The sequence below is a fragment of the Peromyscus maniculatus genome, chromosome 1 (assembly GCF_049852395.1).
Source record: "Peromyscus maniculatus bairdii isolate BWxNUB_F1_BW_parent chromosome 1, HU_Pman_BW_mat_3.1, whole genome shotgun sequence".
Classification (NCBI taxonomy): Eukaryota; Metazoa; Chordata; class Mammalia; order Rodentia; family Cricetidae; genus Peromyscus; species Peromyscus maniculatus.
The window spans coordinates 146860596-146872941 of NC_134852.1; positions in this window are offsets into that span (position 1 = coordinate 146860596).

Here is a 12346-nt window from a genome sequence, read left to right on the forward strand (position 1 = left end):
ATTTAGTGGAGATGCATGTTACAGCCTGTAACTCCTCTGGATATCAGGTGCTTACCTCATCCACAAATGGTACTAAAATTACAGCCTCCTATCATTGTTTATGTATTGATTATTTACTTATTTATTGAACACAAGGTCTCATGATGTAGTCCAGGATATCTGGGAACAGGCAATCTTCTAGCCTTAGCATCCTGAGTGCTGGGATTACCAGCATACCTGATAATGCCTGGCCGTTTCCATAAGAGTCAGCTATTAATGTGTATCCTGACTTAAAACACCTCCATTTTAAAAATAACAAGTTTGAGCTTGGAATATATTCCCTGATATTGTTTATATCAGATTTAATTCCCTAATTACAGTTGTCTTTGATTTAAAAATAGAGGTGATACCTTCTCCTGAATTCATGCACACTGCCCTAGAAGGAGACCCAAAAATGTCTTGGAATCCAAGAGAAGATTTCAGATTCAAAAGCAGTTGTTCTATTTGAGGATCACAGTTCCAGAAACAGAGAAAAGTGGAGCCATCTACTTCACCTAAGGTAGCCAGGTGACTTCCCAAAATTTACTACCCAGTTGCAAAATGCCATGTTGACCACAGGATCCCCAGTAGGCCCTCCCAGGAAATGTCCATAGCAAACTATTGCTTGTCATTTCAATGGTCTCAACAAATACAGAGACTTTCCACTTCCCTACAGTTGGAGCTATCCTGCATACTGTTAAAGCTCTTGTTTTCCACTTTTCCTTTAGTGTTGTCTATCTATTTGGGCTGGGATTGAAAACAGCCCATTAACCTATTTGGAGGCAAGTGAGGGAAGAGAGTGCTTGTCTCCCTGGGGTACCAATTGACTTAAGCAATCTGCTGGTAGGACCCTGGAAGAAAGCCAGCTCCTACTCCAGGTACCTTCCCTATTCTCCTTGCATGACTAAATCCCTAGACATTCCTCCCACTCCCTTAGCCATTCAAGTGCCTACTTGAGACCAACAGAAATGTTCATCATCCACATTCCCAGCTGACCTCTCTAACCTTCCTGATTCCCTTTGTCTTATCCAACTTCATCACCGGGACATATTGCCTGACCAGTCTTTCCACCAAACCTGTCACTCACCTGACTAGATTTTGTTAGGCATTGGTGGCCTTGTTTAGTCCTGCTTCCAATGGCTCCTTGCCGATTGTCCTTCCCCTCTGTCCACAACCCATGTTACAGGTAGATTGGAGAGCTAATCAAACCCTTTGACAAAACACTATCAGAAAGACTTGGAAGCAGATCCTGTGCTGCTCCTAACCGGTCATAAGCATCTAGGAGATTTGTTGAGTTTCCCCAGCAACTATCTCTGTCTCCATAAAATTATGATTAAAAACAAAAACATTTCCTAGTTGCTGTGAGCCCTTCTCAGTGTCAAATGTACAAAGCTCTGGTCACCGTGTTCGGGACACACAGTAGGTACTTGGTGACCACCTAGCCCTTTCTCCATATTCACTGTTCCCTCTGTGCACATCAGCATCTCAGTCACTTGCACTGTGTCAATTTATAGAATGCTCTTCCCTTGCTTTCTCTTACCTGTCAAAATCTTCCTTGTCCTCTAGACCTATCAAGTCTCCCACACGAGTTTGTCATCAACTGGACGGGGTTGGGTCTCAGTCACTTCTGCCTCCCCGGGGCCACTTCAGCCCCTGGACAGTACATGCAATCAACAAATTAGCCTTCCACGAATAAATGCAATACAATACAATACATCTCCCTCAACGAGCCATGCCTACCTTCCCATCCCAATGTAAAGCAGTCCCCCCCTCCCCCGCTTCCATGCTCCTGGGCTATGTCTAGGGTGGTGTCTGACCTTTCGGTCTTTTAATTGGGAAGATGAGCCATACACAAACACAGCCATAATATATTGAGCTCCTTGGGGGCAAAGGCTGTCTCAGCTGCTATGATGGAAACATCCATGACATTCCCGGCAGACCCTAAAGGATTATTTTGATGGAAGGTGTTCCTTGCTCCATGTAATAGATCCAATTTAGCCAAGTGCTCCATCAAGCAAGTTACCAGTTCTCTCATTGACTTAATTATAGATGTATAAAATTTGGCACGGATTACATGAGTGACTATTTAACCCCTGGATCCCTAGATAAATTGTTGACATTGTTTTGGAAATGATCCCTAAAACTTGAGTTATTATTTTTTTTCCTCCTGCCAGCATAAAGTTTAGAGCTCAAGTGGTTTTTCTTTATGAGCTTCCCTCCCCCTGCATTGTCCTGATCCTTTATTCTTACAGGTCTCCTTCCAGACATCTTTGCCCAGTAATAATTACAGTGTGTTCCCAACCTAGCTGATGGCTGGTGTCCTCATTAAAGACCATTACCCTGAAAAGGGTGTTTATTGAACCTGGCAGAGTGCTGATATTTGTTAGACCCTGTCATATGGTTGATGGCGTTTAGTCAGAACTCATTGGGAGACAAGAGTGAACTGTTCTAACTGGTGCCGGCAGCAGGGATGCAATGTGGGCTCAAGATGGCCTCGTGAGTCTCCATGGTGCCCACAGGCTAGGGAAGGCTTCTCTGTCAGGTGGCCTTGTTCCTCAACCCATCCCCTCACCCAGAATTCTATTAGCTAGATTTCTGTTGACTGAGAGGAGCTCACACCACTTGATGGGAATTAGAGGAACAATGGTGTGTGTGTGTGTGTGTGTGTGTGTGTGTGTGTGTGTGTGTGTGTGTGAATTTTATGCCTATTTTTGTGTCACATGCACCGATATTACTCTAAAAGGAGTCTAACTAAATGAAGAATTGATATCATTGGGAAAATGTGATTTGATTCTCTGTAAAATTACAAATTATCGAGGTCACCAAGAGGGAAACCACCCCTGCCGTGATCTTACCGGGATATAGAACAAAGATGGGGATTCTCATGTCAACTTCTTCAATTGACAGACCTTGGTCATTGTTACTCCTTAACAAGTCATAAATTCCAGAGATTGGACAAAGACCAGAGGCCAAGTTGAGTCCTTCTTTGACCCCACATTTTCCATTTCTAGTTATTCAGCATTTTCAAATGTAGTTTTCTTGTTAACCAAACTTATTGAGTCCTGTTACATTTTAGAACATTTTTGATGCAGGACAAAACATGATCCCAGGTGGGTCTCACAGCCCAGTGAGTTGGGATTATGCCTCTATCAACATTCCTTAACATGTATATCTTCTTTATGTATGTCTATAGACTAAGGGTTAAGGAAAAATAAAGTCAGATAGACCTAAATAGTTTCCAGAGAATGGACCCAAAGGGAAGATGAGAGCTGCTATTGGTGGCCAGCATTTATGCCCTGGACCAGACAGCACCAACAAATAGACCACACTTGATCTGTTAAGAGAGTCCATATTCCTTCTCTGAGATGTCAAGTATGAATTTTAGATCTTCAGAAGGTTAAAAAAAGGGGCAGGGGTGAGACTATAGAAAGGAGCCAGAGTACTCACTGTCCTTTTGTACCATGAATGTTCAAGGAGCTGGACAGCATGCTCAGTGCTGGATTCTGATCAGCACTGAAAATGTCTTCCAATCCCATACTCAAATGATATCACTCAAACAAGAGCAAACAGACTGTATAGGACTTGATGCCATGAACCAGAGACTGTTATGGAGAGTTAACATGGCCCAGTAGACCAGGCAGGACTTTCACAGATGCTGGCTAGGCATTGGTGTGCTGCACAGTGGTATGCTGGCTGCATGAAGATGGGAATAGAGGAAGGATGGGTCTACAGTCCCATTCCCAGTGGTATGTGATCCTGGGCATGGCAGGTCCTACAGCAAAGGCTTTGTGAGATGGTCAGGTGCAAGTTCTCCTCATAAAGCAGGAAAGATAGAAGCGGGGTTTGGGGGTGGGACTTGGTGCTTGCAATTCAAATCTTCCCTGCTCTGTCACCCCTGTCAGAACTTCTATTCTGTTGGATACTTGTGGTAATCACAGGCTACTTAAGCATCCTGTTTACAGCCCAGAAAGCAAGATGGAAGACCTGGAGATCTCCGAGGTGCCTAAAGAGTCAGTGCCCCTCAAAGGACCCTCTCTCCATCTCATCCATCAGAATCATGTCTCAAGACCAACCCTTGGGCAGGTGACCAAGAGAACAAGTCTATGTTTCATCTTATTTCTGGGTTTGTTTCTTTTGGGGGGGAGGCATGATTTCATTCAAGTAAAGTCAGATTATCTTGTTAGTGTTAAAACATGGAGAGAGAGGGGGGGGAGAGAGAGAGAGAGAGAGAGAGAGAGAGAGAGAGAGAGAGAGAGAGAGAATGTATTTTCAGGACAGTTAAGACTGTTCACTGTGTTGCCTCCCCTCCAATCCTCACATTACTGTATTCATGGTATCTATCATAAACATCTTTCTGGGCTGTTTCCTCCTTCCTGGCAACTACTGCAGATGGGGAGTTCTGCTCACCACTGATGGCTGAGAGGAAGCTCAGCATATAGGCAGCATCTGAAGAACATCTGGAGGAATTCATGGCAGCAGTTCCTTTAGAGCTGGTCATGGGTTAGAAAGTCACAAGAGAAACTAGAAGAGAGGCCTCTGTGTGACAGCTCCTTGTCCCGGGATGAGATAGCGGTACCATTGACTGGGGAAAAAAAGGTCTTTGAAAAGGACAGTCAGGGCTGAGGCCCAGTCACTTGTTAATAACAAGAACTCAGAGACAATAGCTAGTAAACAGATGTGGAACTCAGGAGAGAAAAATATAGGAGTGAGACACATCCAGGAACAGGCGAGACATCTAGAGAGGCCATATTGAAAGATGCTGAGACTCCACTGGCTTCTACAATAGATATTTATTGATGTTTCCTAGATGGCAAGCCCTGGTGTGCATCCAGCTGTCCCAAGGGAATGAGACATTGTTCACTGCTGAGGAAACAAGGGGCAAAAGAAACATGCATGATACAATGCAAGGGATGGAGGGACTGAGACATGCACTGAACAGTGTATGTCCCAGAGGTGAGATGGCACTGGGGTGGCATCAGGATATGAGATGGTCATTGGGAGTTAAGTTGGGTGGTAGAGTGTGTGGTCCAGACAGCACAAGCCTGGGAGACGGTAGGCAAGGCCGTATGGCTTGGGCAAAATAGTAGGAGCTGTGCTGTGGAAGCAGCATATGGCAAGAAAGGAAACTGAAGAAAAGTACCAAGATCTGGAGCCCTGGAGGCACAGCAGGACACAGAGAAGAGCCAACTACAGGGCCCAGCTTGTGGCAAGGTGTCATTACAGGGTTTCAAAGAAAAGCTATGGTGTGTGCATCTATTTGACTGTGCATCTCAAAGTTCATATCCTGCCCAGAGAAGTGATGTTGGAAGGGGTGGTCTGATGAAAGGTATTACATTAGAGAACCTATGTCTTTGAGAATGAACACTGACCTTGTTAGGAAGGGTGCTTAGTTAGGATGGTGTACCAACGGATGGAAATGCTATAAAATAGGGTGAGGCTCCTAGGGGTGGATGTCTCTTTATGAAGCTCTTCACATGCTAATGCATGTTCTTGGGCTTCCCAGCTTCCAGAACCATGAGCCAAATAGCTACCCATTCTCTTTGACTCACCCGGCCGGCATCAGGCATCCTATTATAACAATAACTACGCATTCACTTTGAACAACCTAGCATTGGGAATTCTATGGTAGCAGCAGAAAACAGGCTAATATGTTGTACCAGAACTTCATGTCAACCAGACACCAAGCAGCTGTTGTGGAGGGAAAAATTGTACTTTTGGAAGATGAATGGGCAATAAAAGAACAATGAGGAGATGGGAAAGGACCAGCAAACACCAGTGCCACTGACAGCTGTAGTTTGGGAAGTAGCTTTCATAGAATGTGGAGAAAAGAAAGTGGACATCTTCATCACTGAAGGGTAGAAACCAAGAATGACTAGGGCTCCTAAGTCGGAGCATGGAGGTGAGTGATCCCACACACTCAGAAGAACAGAGTGCAAAAAAAGGTGAAGATACCATGCTGGGGATGAATCACCTTCCTGGAGAGTGACACCCAAGTGGCTGTCAGAACTACAGAGGTGGGAGTAGGAGGATCAGAACTTTATGGGTGACTACTAAGATACATTTGGTGAGCAGGGGAAAGTGACCAACAATGAAGACCTTTGCAGACTGGCATGTGCAAGGTCACTTGGGCCTCCGGGTAGAGGTGTAACCAGGAGGTACAGGCCAAAGCTTGAGGCATAAAGATCTTGACGATGGTGAGGAAAAAAGGTGTTAAAGCCAATGGAACTGGTTAGCTAACCAAGGTGAAGGATGATGCCTGCTTTAAAACTCAGTCTTGGAAGAACTATGTTGGTGCAGGAAATGTGCGGGCACCACAGACCTTCAAGGGACTATGTTGTTGTGGCACTGGTAGGTAGTCAATGCTGTCAGTTAACTATGACCATCTACAACTATGCACATACTATGGTTACCAAAGTCTACAGTTGTAACAATGATGGGAATTGCATGTGTTTCCTGTCCTTGAATGTCAATTTATTTTTGTGTCTATGTTCAAGATCACCCTACTGCAGACTCCTGAGAAAGACTGAAAGTCTATCAGATCTTGGCAAAACAAGCTCAAGCCATTTAAAGATGAACAGTCAAAAATACCCCGGAAACACAGGCTCCTGGCTTGCCCAACATTGTCATCCAGGAGCTTGATGGCAAAGAGAAGCTCAGAGATTGGAAGACTATTCCCCACAAGACCTCCTGTGGTGGTTTGAAAGAAAATTCCCCCAAAGGCATTTACACTATTAGGAAGTGTGGCCTTGTTGGAAGAGATGTGTCACTGTGGAGATGGGCTTTGAGGTCTCATATATACTCAAGCCACACCCAGTCTCTCAGACCACTTCCTGTTGCCTATCAATCAAGATATAGGACTCTCAGCTCCAGCACCATGTCTGCCTGAATGCCACCGTGTCTCACCGTGATGATAATGGACTAAGCCTCAGAAACTGTAAGCCACCCCATTAAATGTTTTCTTTTATAAGAGTTGCTATAGTCATGGTATCTCTTCACAGCAATAGAAACCCTAAATAAGACACCTCCTTCCCACAATTAGGTACATTCATTCATGACACACTGCAAGAAAAATATTAAAGTTGTTTGCATGTTTGGTTCACATCCCAGGAGCTCACTGCAACAAACCTTAGAGAGAAAGCCTCTTTCTGTGAATTGCCTCAAGTCCCACATGGACTTCCTAGCATTAAGTATGTGGTCTAGTCCTGTGACTCAAAAATTACTTTTTCACTTTAAAAAAAAATCAGTGTGCTTCCTTAGGACAGCCATCTGAGCCTGTCACCTACAAGGACAATGGCTTCTGCCCTGAGACATGGTGTACTCAGGGCTGGGACCTAGGCATGACCTGAGCAACCTGCATAACCAGTGGGGACCTCTGCCACTGTCACAACTTATCAAGCTGTTACTTCATCCCAACAAAACAAAAAGACAAACAAAAGTTCCTTCTGTCTCTCAGTGTCACATGTGGTCTGACTTAACTGAAGGAGTGAACTCACTGTAGCTTGTCACAGACTAACGGGTCTTGGGGGAGTGGACCAATGAGCATGGACACCCCATGTGTATTTTCCTAGAAAGGAGGAAATGACAGGGCCATTGAAGACCCATGACTACCAGTGTTGGGGAGTAGAATGATGTCACTGTACAAGCTGCTCCAGCCCCTCCTCATTTCTGAGTGGTATGCACACAATTTTAAACATTGAACATCCCTTCTCCCAGCGTAAGTATTTTCCCTCCTGGTGGTCTCAGATGCCCCTGTATATTTTTTCCTGGGTCTCAGGAGGTCATCACGATAAACAGGCTTCTTCCCAGGGGGCTCAGGGCAATCCTCTGCTTCCACTTGGTTCCAGTTGTTAATTATATTATATGGAGCCCAACAGATGTCTCTTCTTACAGCCAGAATGCATTTTCTCTCCATTCATATATTTTATGCTTTTGATTTACAGTTTGCATCCATTCTTGGCTGTGATGTGCGATACTGCGACCATTCACCGTAATGCAAAAGCAGCCAGTGTGTGGGGAGAGGCTTTGCCCTGAGGAGGCTCTGAGTGCCACTGGGCTGCTAACTGGGACACTGGGCACCTGCTGGTCCCCAGTGAATTTTACTCTTCTACTAATTTGAATTCCTTTGTATCCACGTCTGAGGCCTCCATCAGGAAGGCACAATGGGACACTGCCTTCCAGCTGCCACCCACCCCAAGGTGGCACCTGCTGTCAGATGCCAGCTGGCCTTACTGCACTGAATGCCGTTCCTTCTGGTTCCAGACTTTGCTCCAATAGGCATGCAGGCTCTCAAAGGAGGAGAGCTACTCTAACCCTGAGACTGATGAGGGACCCACACAATGGTGTCAACATTGCTGCAATCTGTGTGGCTTCCTGTCGAGGCTTAAAGGGCTTAGATGATGTCATTGAACCAGCTGCCTTGAGTCTCTGGGCCTGAGCAGCACAGGTGTTCCCAGACCCCACCTTGACCCATGCAAGCTGATCTCATGTTGCAGTGTGTGAGACATGGAGGAGCTCTCTGTCTGGTTGGGGTGTGGGGTCCCACGCTGGGCCCTTGGCTCTTCATAAACAGGCTTTGGGGGCTATCCTCCATCCCCGTCTCCATCTCCCCCTTTATTCTCTTCTCAGTCCACACCTGTTTGGATTCCAGTCTCTAGTGTGTTGAGATCTCTGTCAGCTCTGGGTTCTGCTCTGCATCCAGCTCGTGCTTTCCAGGCCAGTGCCACAGATCTCGCCCGGATAGTCCCATGAGTGCTGAGGGCTGACCCAGCCGTCTCACTCTTCCCTCTCAGCCACTGCAATCCAAGGCTTTGAAAGCCACGTGTCTGCAGCTGGGCTGCTCTTCTGAAGTCTAGACATGTGGAATTAACCCGACCCCAGCATTGCTCTGCAGGTCCGGGTGTTGCTTGTCTCAGGCAGAATTCTTCCCACATTCCTTTCTTTTCCACTCTCCTTGGCTCTCTTAGCATAGGTGACCCCCTACCCCTGGCTCTCATGGCTTCTCCAGTGTCGTTCTGGTCACTGCATCACCTAGTCACTCTCTCATCAATATGATCAAATATATTCTGACAAAAGCGACTTCGGGAAGGAAGGGTGGATTTGGCCTCCCAGTTCCATAGCATCCACAGTCACATTGCACACTCAGAACACAATATTTCCTCCCCTCGCCCGGTGACCTGTAATCAGCAAATGTACCCTGGGAAATTGGCTACTCACCTGCAGACCAGACACCTTCTGGTCACTTGTGTTCCTGCCCTCCTGCTGGGTACCACTACCTCTCATGGAGCTGACTTACTGAGTCTCCATGTTCACCTGCCTTCTCCTAACCTCCTTTCTGCAGAGCACCCGGTACTCACAAGATGCCCTGTATTTTCTGGAAACCCTTTCATGAGCACTTTTTTCCTCCGAGAGAAACATTCCCAAGACATGGATTTTGAAGTTTGTGTGGTCATCCCCATTCCCATGTACAACTTGTCCACATCTGCTCCCACAACCAGGCCCCTTTCCACCTCTCTGCCCTGCAGACAGCAGAGTTGGGTTTGGGAAAGGGGCACAGCTGTATCCGGTGAGGCAGGCAGGGAGGGTGGCAGAAGACTGCCACAGGCCTCCAAGACTCGCTGCGCTGTTCTCTGGGCCTGAGACTAGAAGTGACTTAGTCGGTCATAAGATGGATTAAATTAGAAGACAGCCATCCAAACACGGACAGATAATAAACACGGATGCAAGTTTGCAGAGACTTTTTAGTGACTAGAAAGGTGACTACATGTTCAGGGTTGAAAATAAAATAAAAAACCAATTACTCCCAATCTTGTCTTTATCACATTAATGTAAAATAAGTATGTATTATCATGTCATGGACAGTGGGTGTATATATACATATGTATATAAATAACTTAAAATAGTTTTCATTTTCTTTTCTTTTTCTATCATTCAAGTGTTTTACAACAATCATAGTTTGTTCTAGTCATAGATGTCTAACCAGCACTCAGGATGCTGAAACAGGAAGATTGAGAGTTCAAGGGCAGCCTAGGCTATATAGCCAGACATTTAAAGAAGGAGAGAAAAAGAGAGAAGTGTATGGAGGGAGAAAAGAATGAAGAAAAGGAGAAATGAGGGAAGAATGGAGGAAGGACCAGAAGAAGAGAAAGAGGAAGGAGAGGAGGCAGGCTCTGTACCATTCCCTCTTAATTCCTGGTCACAAGTGTGACATGGACTGTCATCTCACTTTTATATCTCCCACCCTCCTGCAATACCTCCGCTTCTACCCACATCCCTGTTTGTGACATTCACATCCACATCCCATCTCCACACCTGTGTCTACATCCTCAAACCTATGTCCACACTCATACCTCTGATCACACCTCTAACCAGTGCCACCTGCACCACATCCACAAAAGGTGGGTGGAAAATAATTAGTTATTATGGGAGAAAAACAATAACCATTAACGTTCCCAAGTAGCTTCACTTAGACATTTTAGACCCAGACTTCTCTATTCTGAGAAATCTATTCTAGAGTGTGGATAGGATTTTGAACGCTGTATACTGGATTTACAGTTAGTTGTAATTGGAAAGGTGAAATAGTGAAACAAAATGACAAATAAATAAGGGTTGATGTATAACCAAATGATCTGTAGTCATTAGAAATTATGCATTTATTATTTGGGAGCCTGAGGCCTAAGATGGTAAGTTTAAGGGGTTTGAGAGACGGTTCAGTGGTAAAGAACACTTACTGCTCTTGCAGAGGACCCAGGTAAATTCCTAATAATCATATGGTGGCTCACAATCACCTGTAACTCCAGTTCCAGGGGATCTAGTACTCTTTGACCTCCTCGGGCACCTTCAGGCAAGTGGCATATATACACTGATGCAGGCACACACGATAGATAGATAGATAGATAGATAGATAGATAGATAGATAGATAGATAGATAGATAGATAGATAGATAGACAGATGGTAGATAGATAGATAGATAGATAGATAGATAGATAGATAGATAGATAGATAGATAGATGAAGATGATGTTTTCAAAAGATTCTAAATTTCAGTTTAGCTTGACAAATTTAGCAAGTAATTTTTTTCAGTGGCTGGAGCTATAGCTCAGTGGTACAGTGCTTGCCTGGAATATGTGAGCCCTCTGTTCAATCCCCATTTCTTATGTAAAGAGGGGCTGGTCAGGGAGAAGTGGGGGCTGATGGGAAAAGAGAACTTTGATATTTTGGTATAGCTTGTCACTTCGAATCCCAAACACACAGAGTGACAGATAAATCAAGAGAGGAAGCAATAAGAACAAATGCTGCAGGCACACAGAAACAAGGCCCAAGACCACTGGGTTCTCGAACTAGGACAACAGGCAGAGAGCAGGTTCAGCCTGAGGCTTCTATGGGAGGCTGGTAGTAGCTGCCACAGAAGCCACCACTCTACCTGTGTTCTCTGTAGAACCATTTGGAAGCTCCTATACCTAGAAGGAGATGCCTAGGCCACAGGATATTTGTTTCTCCCCAGAAGGCAGCTTCTGGAGAGAAAGAGACGATGGAGACACCCTTCTGTCCAAATCCACTTGTAGCGACAACAGTCACAGAACCCATAGTGTCCCTAGCAATTCTTCATGACAGGTTTTTAGGTGGACATGGCCCAGAGGAGCCATGTGATGATGGTAGACCAGCCAAGTCAGGCTGGGAGCAGCAAGGGGAGCAGGGACTCCCCTCTCCACGGAGCAGAAGCACAGCACACCCAGGAGCCAACAGTGACCAACCGAGTGTTGAGCAGTGTGGCACAGTCACCAGCAGAGAAGTCAAAATAGGAGCCATTTCTAAACTCTTCAGAGGAGAAAAAGAGAGTCTGGGGCAGTGGAAACATGCTGAGTTATATTCTAGTCCTTAAAAAAAATTATTTGCTAAAAGACCCACTCATTTTAAAAGACAAGGAACTGGGACATAAAGGAGCATTAGGACAAAGTGGCCTTGGTGAAGAAGGGCCAGCAGGGACTCTGGAAGATGTAAATCAGAGGGGAAACTGTTGAGGAGCCAACTTAGAAGCACACTCTGTTGAATGACAGAAGTGAGCCCAGAAGACGCAATGAGAACTTCCCACTAACAGCATTAAGAAAACAAGAGTTAAATGAGGAGGGAAGAGAATCCCAGACTCTTCTGGAATCTCTAAACATCGGTGTTATTTAAAATCTAAAGCAAAGATAAAAGTTACTGTGGGTAATCATTAACTGAATATATGTAATATCCAAGAATCACCCCCAGACTGAAGGCACATAGGAGTCCTCTGGTTTAAAGGGTGGTTTGCGAATTCACTAGAACAAAAATCAATACTACACTGTAG